General features: G+C 45.3%; 1 long non-coding RNA gene across 1 annotated transcript; it reads left to right on the top strand.

Annotated features, from left to right (window-relative positions):
• The first annotated feature begins 7,888 nt into the window (after nt 1-7,888).
• Nucleotides 7,889-8,820, top strand: LOC108937664 (uncharacterized). Its single transcript, XR_001966361.1, has 3 exons — nt 7,889-7,978; nt 8,436-8,610; nt 8,720-8,820. It is a non-coding gene; the product is annotated as an uncharacterized LOC108937664 (long non-coding RNA).
• Nucleotides 8,821-15,977: the final 7,157 nt, after the last annotated feature.

Below are 15,977 nucleotides of genomic sequence, written 5' to 3'. Positions count from 1 at the left end.
TCCCTGACAAAGCTCCCCCCTTTTCCGGAAACATCTCCGAAGTGATCCTCAGCATCATTCGTACAGCTGAGCAGCTCAGCTTCATCACCGGAGTCAGTTGGTTACTGATAAGATACAGCAACAGGTTTAATTTCACTGCAGACCTGCTGTCTGAAACTACAGCATGACTCTTTGGTTCTTTGATTGTTTTTTCTTCAGTTAACCTTTTCACATCTTGTATAATTACATATTTTATTTTTATTATTTATTGCAATATTTTAGCAGACAGGTCTGAAGCTTCTTAATATCATGGCTTAAAATTGTGCACAAATAATGATTTGTTGATAGACTTTCATATGATGGATGATTTGATCTAATCTGGTATTATTTGTAAGTAGAGTGCATTTATAATTTAATTGCATTTATAATGAATATTATGTATGGATAATAACTGAGACCAATGGTATTTCAGGCTTTTTTCAGAAGCAGTGTCCTTGAATCTATCAAAGTGCACATTTACTTTATTTTTTTATTCTTACCTGGGGGGGGGGCATCCTGTCCTGGTAAAAGGCCCTTTGCTGAATTGCCCCCAGCTCACAGCAGCCTAATTACAGCCCCACTCCCCACCGCCGACTGCACCCTGTCTGCGTGTGACCTGGAATGAGTTCCGATGGCACGCGGCGCTTGGTCGGACTCCAGCGACCCCGGGGGTCAGGCTCCCTCTCCTCCGAGGGCAGTGCAGAAACCCAGGTGGAAAAAATGTCCAGCAGGGGGTTTGCTGAAGGTCATAGAGAACAGGGAACAGTCACAGAAAACAGAGCAACTGCTGACACACATCGCCTGCTCTTCTGGCATCATTATTTATTCATTTACCTGACACATTTCTCCAACGTGGTACTTGTACTGTGAGGTTTGCACACTGCTTATACTGATTCACCCACTTGTACAGCAGGGTAATTTTTAGTGGCAGGTCATGGTAAGTACCACAATCAAGGAAACAGCAGCAGAGTGCTATTCGAACCTGTTTCCTTTGAGTGGAAGGCAACAGCTGTAACCCCCTGAGCACTACGCCCTCTGCTGGCCCTGCTCTCAGACTTGTTATCCTGTGTCATATCAATATTAGAGTCTATTGCTGGTTAAATACAAACAGGATATTGTCTATAACCACCTGATGTCCTGCTCATCTGCAGAAAAATTTGCACCATGTTACACTGCACACACACACACACACACACACACACACACACACACACACACACACACACACACACACACGCTTTCTGTGCCGCTTGTCCCATATGGGGTCGCAGGGAGCCGGAGCGTAACTCGGAAACTCAGGGCGTAAGGCTGGAGGGGGAGGGGACACACCCAGGACGGGACGCCAGTCCGTCGCAAGGCACCCCAAGCGGGACTCAAACCCTAGACCCACCAGAGAGCAGGACCCGGTCCAACCCACTGCGCCACCACACTCCCCGTTTTACACGGCAGTTCTTTGTTTTTCCTTGTTCGCTACATGCAGGTTTTATATTTGTTGAATGCACTTTATGTTGGGGGGGGCTCATCATTCGGTTTCTGTCACTTTCATAGATATATTTGAATGCCGCCTCCGGTGGTGGTACCCTTGATCAAGCTACTTATGCTGAATTGCATGGCACAGTGGAATAGCAAGTAGTGGTGCTGTCTCACAGCACCTGGGTGGTGCGAGAGGACATGGGTTTCAACCCCATTCAGTCTGTGTGGAGTTTGCATGTTCTCCCTGTGTCCGTGTGGGCTTCCTCCGAGTGCTCTGGTTTCCTCCCACAGTCCAAAGATATGATGTCCAGGTTCACCCATAGTGTGTGAGTGACAGAGAGAGCGTGTGTTCCACTAATGTATGGATGAGTGACCCAGTGTAAGTAGTGTATCTAGCAGTGTAAATCACCTTCGCGAATAAGGTGTGTGGGCTGATAACACTACACAGAGGTCATTGGAAGTTGCTTTTGGGAAAAGCGTCTGCTAAATAAATCTAAATTGATATAGTAAAAATTACTTAGCTGTTTAAAGTGGTAAGTTGTTCAGAAAGTGTTATAAATAAATGTTTAATAAAAAGAACAACAGCAGTTTTGTGGCATTGGCAGTTATCTGCTGCCCTGGTTTTTGTTCTGGTTAACTGGAACTGCTACATTTTGATATTCCCGCTTTCTAAAGAGGCAAAAGTATCAGTTGTTATGGACAGAGGAATAAGTGTATTAGATTTTGAACAGTTTATGGCCTTGAAGGGCGACTTCACACGGACTGCTGTCAGAGACGGTTTCCTCTCCTTTGGCCGCCAACCAAGCTGCTTACAAGAACAGCTCTAATCTCTCATGCCCTTGAAACCAATGAATTTCCCTTTCAGCAGGATATGATGTATGAAATGTTGTTCTTTGCCTCGCATTAATACTAACAACTGCAAAAATCAAGAACGAATGGTGGATGTTTAACCCATGATGTTTGTTACTCTGAGAGATCGTGGCACCGAAACAAGGAAAGTCGGAGTTAAATTGCCAAGGGCGCCGAACCATCATTGGCACTCATCCTCCACGGCACACACCACTTTATAATATTACACATATCAGAAAGAAGTCTTATTCAAAGTAAATATCTCAAGATACCACTGTAATAATGTCACGGATTCCAATGTTTGTTAATTTTATATTCAGCATGAACAGTAGTACTGTAGTACTATTCAGGCACTCGGTAAGATCACATTGTACATTTCGTGAAGGAGAGATCTCAGGAAGGAGTTATTAATAAGCAAGTGAGGGCCACAACATTGTTTTGTCATTAAAATTCTTGGAATGAAACAAAGTAGCTGATTTAAGTCCCCGACCAAAACTTCCCATGCAGAATTAGATTGGTAAGCAAAGAGGTTTTTACTGTATTATTGTACTCAGGGATGTGTCATAGGTCACGGATGCTGTCTGGGGACAAAAGAGCAACAAATTGGTGTTTTTATTTTTTTTTTTTTTACTGTTCTGTGGATACATGACCACACCAAAGCTCTGTACTATAACATGGGCTTATTCTAATATATAGTATTTAATATAATATAATCAGTTGTAACCAGTCTCTGTGATGATAAACCAAGAAGGAAATAGGTTGTCCTTCACCCATCTTTCTTTAACACAAAATTGAACGCACTTTTACATCTACTATGTGTTAAGCTGCTTTGGCAAGTAGGGGACAACTGGTAAGGTTAGGGTTAGAGATACTGCCAATGAACCCAAAGGCTGCAGGCTCAGTTCCCACTGAAAAAAGTGGAAAGCAGCTCTGCTGAAAATACTAAAACAATGAATTTGCAATCAACTTAATACATGTACGTTTGAGATGAGAACATAATTATATTGTATAAAATCCAAGTGAAATTCAACACAGTCATCAAAAAGTAATATGATCACGCTGCAATAAAATGTTCCAATCTATTTAGACTTCTAACAGATGGTGTTCACTCAACATGATTTTTACTGCTTGTTCAATTTACTTCATTAAAATTAGTTAATGCAACACAATTCTTTTGCATTTTGTCTCAACTTAATTTCATTGTGTACAATCCATCTATGTTTACTTAATCCAGTCGTGTTGGGACCATCTGAATAATATTTGTTGGGTCAGTGTATTGCTGAAACTGAACCGAAAGAGGGAGGCTCTATTAAAAAAAATATATATATATTTATATAGTATATTGTATTGTATATAGTTATAATTTATTATAGTTTAACATTCTATCACTTTATTAAATATATATGAATGATACATAATTAATAATAAATATAATTAATAATGTTATGCAGATGACATAGGGATACATGTTTTTTCTGTCTTGTTTTCTCGAAAAAAAGGAGAAAACCTCAAGCTTCTTTTCCAGATGATAAAAACAAGACAGAAATTTGGCTTCACTTGCGAATGCGTGTTTCCACTAAGGTTTATCACAGCTTAATTTCTATGGGAAAAAAATCAGATGGACTTCTGTTGAAACGTTGCCATGTATTAGCTTGTGTTCAAGAAATATTAAGTTTATTCCTCACATATTTTTGCCTCTGCCATTTTTTTCCGTTTGCGCGGGAGCGACTTCAAAGTGAGCGAGCGCGCGCGCGCTTTGCAAAGCACGAGCGTTGGTCTGGAGAGCGACACCTGAGGGGACCTGGTAATTCAGTGTGGTGGCGCAGCGGGTTGGGCGGGTTCCTGCTCTCTGGTGGGTCTGGGGTTCGAGTCCCGCTTGGGGTGCCTAGTGACGCACTGGTATCCCCTCCTGGGTGTGTCCCTTCTCCCTCCTTCTTTTGCCCTGTGTTGCCGGGTTAGGCTCCGGCTCCCCGCGACCCCAAATGGGACAAGCGGTTCAGAGAGTGTGTGTGTGTGTGTGTGTGGGGTATTCTGTTAATAGCTGTCCACCTAACGTTAAATACAGCTGTGTTTTAAGAAAACCCTACACTACTTTTAAATCATCACGTCGACCGCGTTAACGGATTCGGCCTCTATGGTTTCGCCGAGTATCGCGATCGTCGTATAGCGATCAACTGTCGCGATAGCGTGACAGTTGCGCGATAGTCGTCACGATAGTCGCGACAGTGGTCGTCGCGGGGAGTTGTCGCGATAGTCGCGGGAGTGGTCGTCATAGTCGCGACAGTGGTCGTCGTGGGAGTGGAGTGGTCGTGGTAGTCGCAATGGTCGTCGCGGGAGTGGCCTCTCGCTGTGTGCCGGTGTTGCAATGCAGTAGTTCCCTTAGTTAAGGTACTTACCCTAATTGCTCCAGTAAAATTACCCAGCTGCATGAATGGGTGAACAATTTTAAGTAGCTAAACACTGTAAGTGTAAGTCACTTCTGATAAAAGCATCATCTGAATGAATAAATGTTAAAAAAAACAGAAGCTTATTGAGAGATCGTCTCCCCGCTGTTGCCACCAGGCGGCGCTCCAATCGCCCCGCAAACTTGCAGCTTCCTCATGTTCCTTTGAAAGGACCTGCGGAGAAGCTGCGCGCGCGCTGCTTAAGGCTGAGAGACCTTGCGGTCTTAACGTTGTTGGTTTGAACCCCTGTTCCTGCTGTAGTACCTTTGATCAAAGTACTTGCCATGAATTAATACGGTAAGAATACTGTACAGTACAAATGGGAAAATCAGTGTAAACCTCATTATCTACCACTGTCAGTACATAACTTTGGCCAAGGCGATAAGTTAAATAAAGGTTAATCATAATAAATGTCTGTGGAAAAAGTATTTAGCAACCCAAATGTGTGTAGTACCAGCCTCCTCCCAGAAGAGGGCACAGTATCTGTTTTACACCTTCAGAATGTGGAGGTGCTCAGGAGCAGAACTATGTTTCGGTTTTGATGGGGTGAAGAGTCATGCCGTTGCCTGTTAGAGGATCCTGTTGCTGCGGGCAGAACTTTTCCCCCAGTACACAGTGTGCAGTCGAACCCCTGACCTTAGCACATGTCCACTGAGGGGTGATGCCTCTGCGTGGCAAGGACCACATCCTCATAGAGATGGAGGCCGGAGACCTCGGCACTGCGTTGCCTTGTCTGTCCCCCCCAGCGGCGCCGCTTTGCTTTCAGTGCCGGAGGCGAGCCTTCCGGGCACGCGCATCACACGTGTTTCTTTGTCTTATTATCCACTAAATGGTGTGAAACGACGTGCGTGCGCACTGTCAGCGGGCACTGCCGAGGGCCGTGTCGCATGACTGCTGTTTGCGTTGCGCCGTTTGTGAGCTGCTCGCACACAGAGGGCCTCACCAGCTCGACTGAGACGCTGTGTAAAGCAGATGCTGTGTGGCGGCAGTCTGCGTCGTGTGTCAGGAGGGTCCAGCGGCCGTGAACAATGCCGCTCGCTTTCCTGAATCTGGTTTCCATGCCTGAAATCTTGCTGCGGCCCGCAGCGACACACACGGCCCGGCAAAACACATGGAAACGTTAACTCTGCCCTGCTGGAGCACATAAGCGTAACGGTTCATCACTACATACATGTTACAGTTCATATCACTGAGTCTCCACAAAGACCCGCTTTGCTGCCAGACACCGATCATTCAATGTATGAGATAAATCACGGAATTCTCATGTTATTTGGGCATAACGTTTATAACAATGGGTGGTGCAGTGGGTTGGACCGCAGTCCTGCTCTTTGGTGGGTCTGGGGTTCGAGTCCCGCTTGGGGTGCCTTGTGACGGACTGGCGTCCCGTCCCGGGTGTGTCCCTACGCCCTGCGTTACTGGGTTGGCTCCGGTTCTTCGCAACCCCGTATGGGATGAGCGGTTCTGAAAGTGTGTGTGTGTGTGTGTGTGTGTTTATAACAATTTAGGCATGTGTCACTCATCTCAAGTGCAGGGAATAAAGTGAATTTTTGCTCTCAGTGCAGCTGAATGGGTCAGATAAGTTTATAGTATTTATTTGATACTTTTCTCCAAAGCTGCTTACATTGATTTACCCTTTTATACAGCATGGCAATAGTTACTCTATCAATTTAGGATGAGTACCTTGATCAAGGGTGCAATGGCTGGAGGTGGGATTTGAACCTGTGGCCTTTGAGGGCAAGGTGACACCTCCAACGACTTCGCCGCCCTGCTGTCACATCTACATATCGTGTATGCAACTGTTGGTGACGTGAATTCACTGCAGTGCACTGCATCACGTGTAGGTGAACACGCATGAGAGCTGCAGCGCAGTGCTGCATAGCATGGTCACTGTGGGGCTGGACAAAGAATAATGTTTTTATTTTCACTTTTACCGCAGTTCGTCAACAGCAGCTCAGAGAAACCCCTCTTCATACTGGCAGATCCTTCATTCTGGCGCACGCTGTATTTTACCGTGAGGACAGTACCATACATCATGTTCTTTCAAAGTCCACCGGCTTGTAGACTTCCCAGGGTTCCTGCAGAGAATCCTCAAAAACCCTCAGGGGTGTTTTTTCTCATTCCATTCTTAATTTTGGACATGTTGCCATGGAAACAAAAGAGAACCGCAATGACAGAAAAATTATTTTACTCATGCATATGAGCATATGACACTTATGAATTCAGCCTAACATTTGTCAGGACCACCCTGTGAACGTGTAGATCGTGCTGACCTGAAAAATGTGGGCCTATGTATAACTTCATTATATAATAACCATAAATCTCATTGATTCACAGAGGGAAAGAAACAGGGTCTAATGTGTGAAATGTGTAACTTCTGAATTTTAATACTCAAACCTATATGAAAAGAATATATTCACTTGTTCGGAAAGAGCTAGGTTATATATTAGGTTATAGTCTGGTCATATTTTCAGACAATATTCCCCTAGAGGTGCTGTGTAGTGTTACTAATGTTTGATCCCTTCTCCCACTGCAGTGACTTTGATTGAGGTACTTACCGTGAACTGATACAGTAAAAATTACCTTGCTGTATAAATAGGTAAATCAATAATAATAATAATAATAATAATAATAATAATAATAATAGTCACACACTGTCTACAACTGCCTGTCCCAAGTGGGGTTGCGGCGAACCGGAGCCTTACTCAGCAACGCAGGGCTGGAGGGGGAGGGGACATACCCAGGACAGGACGCCAGTCCATTGCAAGACACCCTAAGTAGGACTTGAACCCCATACCCACCACAGAGCAGGCCCCAGCCAAATATTATTATTATTATTATTATTATTATTATTATTGTTGTTGTTGTTGTTGTTGTTGTTATAGTACTGAAACCATTGTTTTAGTTGTGACGTTATATTTACCTTAACCAAGAGCGTGATTGGTTGAGACTGTCAGTGTCTCAGGAACTAGGACAATAAAAGATTGGCTGTAAAATGACCACGCAACTGAGAAAAAATGCTGTAAGAGGGAACAACAAGCCCACCGTGTGTATTTTCATGAGCCACTGAAACGCTTTTCCTTGTACAGGACCCTGTTACATGAGCGCTGAGCGTACCGGATGGGTGGCGATGACGTCGACCTCCTGCGTTTCTCGCATGCAGTTGCTGAACACGATTATTGATTTTTCATCAGCGGGTAAATCAAGTTACGCCACTCACTGAGCCTTGAGCTGTGTGTTTCATACAAATGTTCAGCGCTGGTGCAGCACAGAGAAAGTGGGTTCCTAGCGGTTGACTTGCACAAGTTATGATCCAGACTTTACCTGTAACCTTTCATATCTGTCCTGACAGCGTTTAGACTCTGAAATGTACATTAGTAGAGCACCTAATGGAGCGACAGCGAGTTAATTATTTTTATCCATTTATCCAATATTCCAAAGTGATTTGCATTGTGAGATTTCTACACCAAGCTGCTTACACTGATTTGCCCATGTATATAGCAAGGCCATTTTTACCTCATCAATTCAGGGTAAAATACCTTGATCAAGGCTACTACAGCAGCAGCAGGGGTCAAAGCCGGGTCTCCTGATTGCAGGGAACCAGGTGTAACTACTAGGCTCACCTTTCTTGTCCGTTACCTACTGTCGCTACAGCCACCCTCCTTTCGGCAGCATCTCAGCTTGGGGGTCAGCAAGGCCAACCACTCAGCCCCAGGGGTTTGGGGCTGTGGAGCACCTTCCTTCATGGACACTACCTCCGAAGTGCCCCCTTAGCCTCAGCTACACGAAACAGGAGCAGAACCAGAGAAGCAAACAGAGAAACAGCAATGTGAGCGGCGCTCAGCGGCGTATGACAGGCCGAAAAAATGGTTTAATAACGGCCACACGCGCCGCAGACGTGACTGCAACTTGTCTGTTATTTTCTCTCTTTTTTCCAGCAGAACCGCTGGTGAGTATTTCCTGGGGGAAATTAAAAGACATTATTGATCCACTGAGGATTTTGCCGAGGCTGGGAAGGGAAGCCCAGAGTGCAGCGCGTGATGGAGAGACAGGGCCACGTGGACCTGCGCACACCTGCACACGGGGCCTCGTGCAGAGCTTTAATAAAAGTCGGCTCGGCATCAGACAACAGCAATTGATGGCAGAGAAGATCCGTTGTCTTTTGTGCTTAAAAAAAAAGCAAATATTCTGTAGCTCTGACCAGGGCTGTATTCTTGCACTACTCAGACAGTACAGTACTGTACTCTGTGTGTGTGTGTGTGTGTGTGTGTGTGTGTGTGTGTGTGTGTGTGTGTGTGTGTGTATACTGTACTGGAACTATAAACATCAAATCACTATATTTGTTAAAAATACCTGCCTACCAACATGTATTAGTGGCGTGACAAAGCTTTATAGGAATTAGATAAAAATGTCATTAATTTCGCTTTTCTCCATGGTGCCACACAACTCTAAGTAAATAATAGTGCACCAACAACAGCCTTAGACACACACACAAGAATTTCGATACATAGTTTGTCTGTCTGATACCACCATGTTGCTGGTTCATATCCCTCAAGTAGCTTCCTATAGAAGATATTCAAATAGCAAATACATAGCAGATGGTGTTGGACTCATTTATGTAGCTGTCAGGAGATCGGGAGAGAAGTGGCTCTGAAGAAGATGGGTATGAGATCAACAGGTGTACATACTCATCATCGGTGCCTCCGAGTCAAACCTGACCCATAGTGACCACCCGCGTGGTTCACAAGGCAAGGGAGGAACGGAAGTGGGTTGGCAGATGTCTACATACTACCCCACCTATACCTTATTTTTACTTGATATTTCATTGATATAAACGCAGTACCTGAATGTACAGCATGTTGATGACCTTTAAGTGTTTGCCATAGTGACATGGATTCAACTTAGGATAATTATCTGTGTATCTCTGACCACAGATGGCCTTCTAAAAAGATGACCGTATCATCAGAAGGCCAAGACCACCAACCCACAGCAGCGTTAGCATTAGGAGCACCAAAACTGGCTCGCAATTAGGAACAAGGCAGGGAAGTGGGGAGAGGAAACAAAGGATGAAGAGTCTTCGGGGGGTGGAAGCTGGACAGACTGTTCGCCCACTTTTCCTTAAAAAATAAGTTTGCCCTAAAGAGTGGCCATGAGGGTCACAGAGATCGTCACATACCACTTGGACCACTTTGGGCTTTAACAGGCGCGCAGTGAAACCAAACGGACGTCTGTTTGCCGCACGGGAGGAGCAGCGGCTCGTACTGAACACATCTGGAAAAAAAAACCAGCTGTGAATTATTCACATTGCCGAATAATTTCTCATCGTTTCCCCCGCAGCGAACAGATCTCCGCTCTTTATTGCAGCGTGTCACAAGGCCAGCGGTTTGCTCTAATGAAACATGCATCGTTTACAAAAGCACATCCTTGCAACTTATGAAATTAGCAGCAGTGGTGATGGGCCCTTGGAGGGGAGGCTGCATACACGTCTTTCATTAGCTATAGGGACCTGTGGGGTTTGCATGGGCAGTCCTCGTGGCCTCCTATTTTCATCAGCGGCTTTATTAAATTCGCACTGATGTGCATTCATCTCCCCGCAAACATTTTCACAACGTGTCAGATCAATACAATGACAAAGGAGGCTTCCGCAGCACTGCGCCGTTTTGAAGACCGTGCGTCGTGTTATTGCCCAAGAATGATTAAAGAGGGGCCCGAGCAGTTACTGTGGCAATTAAAACCTTGTTACTTTCGGCCTGGAGACTGAGAGAGTCGCTTAGCCACCAATCCCAAAGAACGACATCTTAAACAGAATAGCAGTGTCCTGGGAATATGACTCCCCACTTTATTGTGCATGTAGGTTTAATTACCTCTGTCTGTTGGGCAATATGAAAAACACAGGGTACATATTAGGATATGTGTGTTTATGAAAAATGAAACAAAACATAATCAGTCCTTTCCCTCTGCTTTGTATTTGTGCTGATGTTGCTATCTATCTATCTATCTATCTATCTATCTATCTATCTATCTATCTATCTATCTATCTATCTATCCAACAGAGCTCATGCCTGCTGATCAGATAATAATGTGGTCAGCAGGTCATGTGTCTCCATTCCCCATGTGGTCTGTTGAGCCTCAAGACCCCATTGGTGAAACGTGTTATTATGCAGGTCTCATTTAGACTTTCGGCTCCATCACTCAGTGGTCTAACACTGTAACTCATGCTCTGGACTTTGGAACATTACTAGACTTACTGAAGATGTAGTAGAGGACATTTCTTTTGCAGAAATACTCTTTAAAACATTATTTTATCTAAAGCATGTATGGGGATATGGTCAAGGTGAAGTTATTTTTCATAAGCCTGTAGAGTACCTGTGCCCAAATGTTTATTTCAGACACAGTCCAGTTTCAATCCTGTTGGCTTCACAGACCCACAGGTGACCTTGAAGACATCCCAAGGATGACTGTCCATCCTGAAGAGAAGAGAGCAGGATTATGGGATATACTGTTCCGCTGTATCCTGAATTTTGAGCAGTTGTAGTTATGTTCTGTAGTGGGATTTCCACTGTCTCTCAGTGAGTTTCATTCTTAAGGGTGTGTGCAATAAACATGTGAGGAAAACCATTTAATACACTGATACTGTTCACATAGATGGGCTATTTAAAGTGGATTCTGTTATCACATTTTTTAAGGGTCTCTCAAAAGGGAAGAATGAGTCCATATTTGAATTTGCTCATAATCCTGAAAACAGCATTGATTCACTATGTTGTGGAACATCAGTATTATAACTGTCGGGATAATTTTCCGACACTAAAGAAAGGTTTGGTGACTGGAACACAGCAGGAAGAAGATGTCAACAAGGGGTCTAAAAGAGGAACCCAAACCAAAACTCAAAAAGTGCTTTTTTTTACCCCCAATCCTATTCTGAAACATCCTCTTCCCCACTGCGGGGAGAAAAATGTTGGTTTCCTCTCTCTATTTTAGGAGCCATGTGCCCTTCCCCTTGTGGTTTCCACTCCGCTCACTTGGACCAGGCTATTTTTAGGGGACACCTCTCAACATCCTCCTGTTCTGGTATGAGCATGGCCGCCACTTCCTGCATACCAGCAATACACCAGCTGTACACCAACCTGGCTCCTTTCAGCAGCCATGGGACACCTTCCCCAGGACCGGTTAACCAGCTACCAGCAAACACCTGGGCACTGCTTTCACAGGTGAGCTGTGGGCTGGCGAAGGTGGGGCTATGCAGCATGGATGCCTGGATCACCAAAGGTACACTCAGTGGCTGGTCCCTGAGCCCCAGGCAATTAACCCCTTTGTTTAATTAATGCCGTCCCAGAATTCCGAGCTTCCCCCTTTCCGGTGACGGCTCGTTTCCCTACTGCCGTCAGGGGAGCGATGCAGATGAATAATCTTCAGGTTTCCTGGCAGAGGAATTTCTTCAGGTCCTTTTCATCTCCACCTCATTCACTGGTCTCCGGTGCCTCACACAAGGTGTATGTCGGTGCCGGTACAGATTCAGACTAAACATGGCAAAGAAGGCCTTCCCCACAATGTTTCTAAGACAGCATGATGAAGCTCTTTGTGACGGAGCGCACACACACACACACACACACACACACACACACACCTCTGGCAACAGAAACACCTTCTGTGAAGCCCAGAGAACTTTTCTGCATCTCGATTCAGCATTTCAACTTTTCTGTATCTCGATTCCCTCCCACATTAGCTTGCTCACTGCAATATTTGTGAACTTCTGATGGAGAAAATGTAGACAAATATTCCACATGTAGTGAATGCAATAATACCCTGCAGATTTTTTGCACAGTCACACTTTTGTGTTGCTGAATGACATAATTAAACACGGCGAAGCGACACGCGGCACAAGTTGTTAGGAATCGGCCGTGGAAACACTTTGTTCCAGGGTCGTGTGTGTGTCTCCGTCTCTAGGAAGCACTGCCTTGGATTAGTCTTCTCTGTATGCTGGAATAGATGCTGTAGGGTGCGACGTTCATCCGCGCCCGTTAACATGTCCTTGCCACTCAGAATGTTCAAACCGATGCAAACCAAATGCTGTCACCTGAGGGAGGCCAGACAAATGTTCCCTCCTTTTTGTCCACTTCTTCTCCTATCCATTCCTCAGGTTCTCAGTCAGCTCTCTGCCTATAATCTTCCGTGCACTCCGATGCGGGGGGAGGCTGCAGTTATGTACACGCATAGATGAGCATTTGTTTCCTTCTTCTGAAAAGCGAGTGAAAAATACTGCAAATCATTGTGCTGCAGTTATGATGTCTGGAGGACAACCGGTTGTGGCAGAGAAGCTGCTGAAGATAAGGAGGAACTGCCCAGCAGATAAAGAGACCTTCTAACAGCAAACAGCTTAATCAATTGAATGTTTTAGAACAGAGGTTCATTAACCTTCTGTAGATCAAGGACCACCTTCAGGATCTTATGAAAGCTGAGGACACCATCTGAGAAAAATGCCCCTTAAAAGAGAGAAAATGTTGCTCTCCGTTTATTGCACTGAAACTTAATCACCTTACCACGGGTTTATGTCATAGGCAGCAAAACAGAGCAATATTTCCTCAATTTTTTAAACTTTCATTTTGTTAATTATTTTTGAGAAACTCTGCACTTCATGGCCACCCTGAAGCAAATCCAGGGGCCCCAGGTTAGGACTCTAGTTTTAGTGTAATGTCCCTTTAAACTCAAAGCAAACTGATGGGAGGAACTGTAAGACCTCCTGAGTTTGGACCAGGAGGTCATGATGTCGGCCCAGTGTGATAGTGAGTGAAGAAGCAAAGAGCAGACCCTCCTAACCCCGTGGACTCTGACACCAGCCCTTTTGGCCGCTGTTGTGGTCGACCTGGTCGCAGTAACCGGCTAATGACCCGGTCTGGGAGTGCAGGTAAGTTTGGATGTTCGACAGAAAGACTGACATGTAGCCGCCTCAAGCTGTTGTTGAAAACATTGTACTTTCATCACAAGGTGTCCTGCAGCAGCAGCACTGCTAGCAGCATCAGTATGAAAATCAACACCAGTTCCAGAACCAGCAATAGTACCAGAACCAGAATGAGCATCGCGAGCATACAGTATCTGAGCCATAGGGCTTTGCAGGATCTAACTGATGTTGACTCAGAATTTTATCAGCACCTTCCTCCTCCTGAGCTGCCAGACAACAGAGGGAGGGTGGAAATAAATCATTTACATCATTTACCAAATGAATTTTTAAAATTATTTGTTTACCTCTTTTCTTGTAATCTACTATTCTGTACCGGGTTGTATATGGAATACGGAGTGGATATGTTATGTGTCAAATTCCTCTGAGGAATTTGTTTTATTCCATTTGCTCAAAGCATAAGCTTTTAAATAATTAAGTTAAATCAACTATACTGTACTTCAGTGTCCATATTTACTTTGGCCGATATGATGAAATTCAGCTGTTACAGCATGTCAGTATTTGTCACGGAATTCTCCCGGGGCGGGAGCGCCGGACCTAAGCGCGGAGCACAGGAAGGGCTTTCAGGGGGCAATCCAGAAAACATGGTTAAAAACAGGCAAAGGGTCACCGATGTGCGAACGAAGTTCAAAGGGAGAATCCGAGAGACGTAATCTGGGGAACAGGCAAAGAGTCTTGGTAAGCCAGGAAGTCGTGGAGATACAGGAGAGGGTTCAGGGGAACGAGGAGGAGGAGGAGGAGGAGGAGGAGGAGGAGGGTGAGGGTGAGGGTGAGCAAAGGCAAGGTGTGCAGATGAGTAACAACACTGAACAAGGTTCCTCATCTGTGTGTGCTCAGTGTCTCCCTTTTATGCGCCCGTCCCCTCATCAGCCACAGGTGCTCCTCGTTGTGCCGAGGGGGGCGTGGCAGCATTGCATCCGGGAGCTTTCTTGACTTGTCAAAAATTTGGTCATTGTTCACGTGGATTCTTTGCTTAAGTAAAAATGAAGAGAAAAATCGTAATGATTAGCAGTGATTTAATATAAGTTTGGAAAAAACTATTTCCAGCAAAGGGTGTTCAGTGGCACAGCAGGTTTGGCCTGCGCCTGCTGTCTGGTGGGTCTGGGGTTCAAGTCCTGTTTGAGGGGCCTTGTGATGGACTGGTGTCCTGTCCTGGGTGCATCCACAGCCCTGTGCCACCAGGTTAGGCTCCAGCTTGCTGTGACCCCACTCGGGACAAGCAGCTTCAGTCAGTGTGTGTGCATGCAGCAGCAATGTGCAGTAACTAAGATGTCAGAATAAGTTATAGTACTAAATCCTGGGTTTAGTGCTGAACATCATGTACTCAGAATTGTAGGAATGGTGCCTTTGGTGTCACATGTGAGCTGTGGTATTAGACTTGACTGGTGGAGCCTGAGAGCGATCTGAGTGTCACTGCTTTCCAGGTTGCTATGCATGAGACGAGAAGAGGGAAGCCCTTCAGCAGAAAGGCTTATTATTTGGTTCTTTATTTATTTGGGGAAGGGGTGCAGGGAGAAGCTGAGCTCTGAGAGATCTGGGCACCAGAGCAACCTGGCAGCGCAGTGGGACAAAAACAGTGGTTCAAAGTGACAGGAGTTCCCTCTGTCACAATGAAACTACTTACAAACAAGGGCTTTGGCGCTGGTATCTTTGTGTTCTGACTATGTGTCTCACCCACCGATGAAGGTCTCCGTGTTGCAATGTATCTCCGACAGCCAAAAGCCCCTCCTGCCCCACAGTTAGGGAGCATTGAGCAAAGTGAGGTTTTACTCCTGCACAAGCTGCTCTTTGCTCTGCGTTTTTATACAAGGAGTCCACGCTGAAGGCACTGGTGAAATACCCCATATTTATGCTACACTTAGGGGATCAAGTTTCAGTACACCGGGTGTTTTTTCAACATGTATGAGATGGTGTCAGTGCAGGAGAAGGAGCAACAACCACAGTGGGGGCATTGGCCTTACAACAAAAACATGGTGGCGCAGCAGGATGCCCTGCTGCCTCACAGCTCCTGGACTGTGGGTTCAGATACAGCTCAGTTTTGCATGTGCTTGTGTTGGTTTCCTCCAGTTACTCTAGTTCCCTCCAACAGTCCAAAAACATGTGCTTCATATGCACGGATGCCTCTAAACTGCCCATAATGTGTGTGTGTCATTGCAATGAAGTAGTGTCCCATCCAAGGTGTACCCTGCCACATCCGCTATGCCTCCAGCCTAGACTCTGGGCCACTGCGACCCTGCATTTAA

This window comes from Scleropages formosus, chromosome 7, assembly GCF_900964775.1.
Source record: "Scleropages formosus chromosome 7, fSclFor1.1, whole genome shotgun sequence".
Taxonomy (NCBI): Eukaryota; Metazoa; Chordata; class Actinopteri; order Osteoglossiformes; family Osteoglossidae; genus Scleropages; species Scleropages formosus.
Note: the sequence above shows the minus strand (reverse complement) of the source record. Positions and strands in the feature narration are given on the sequence as shown.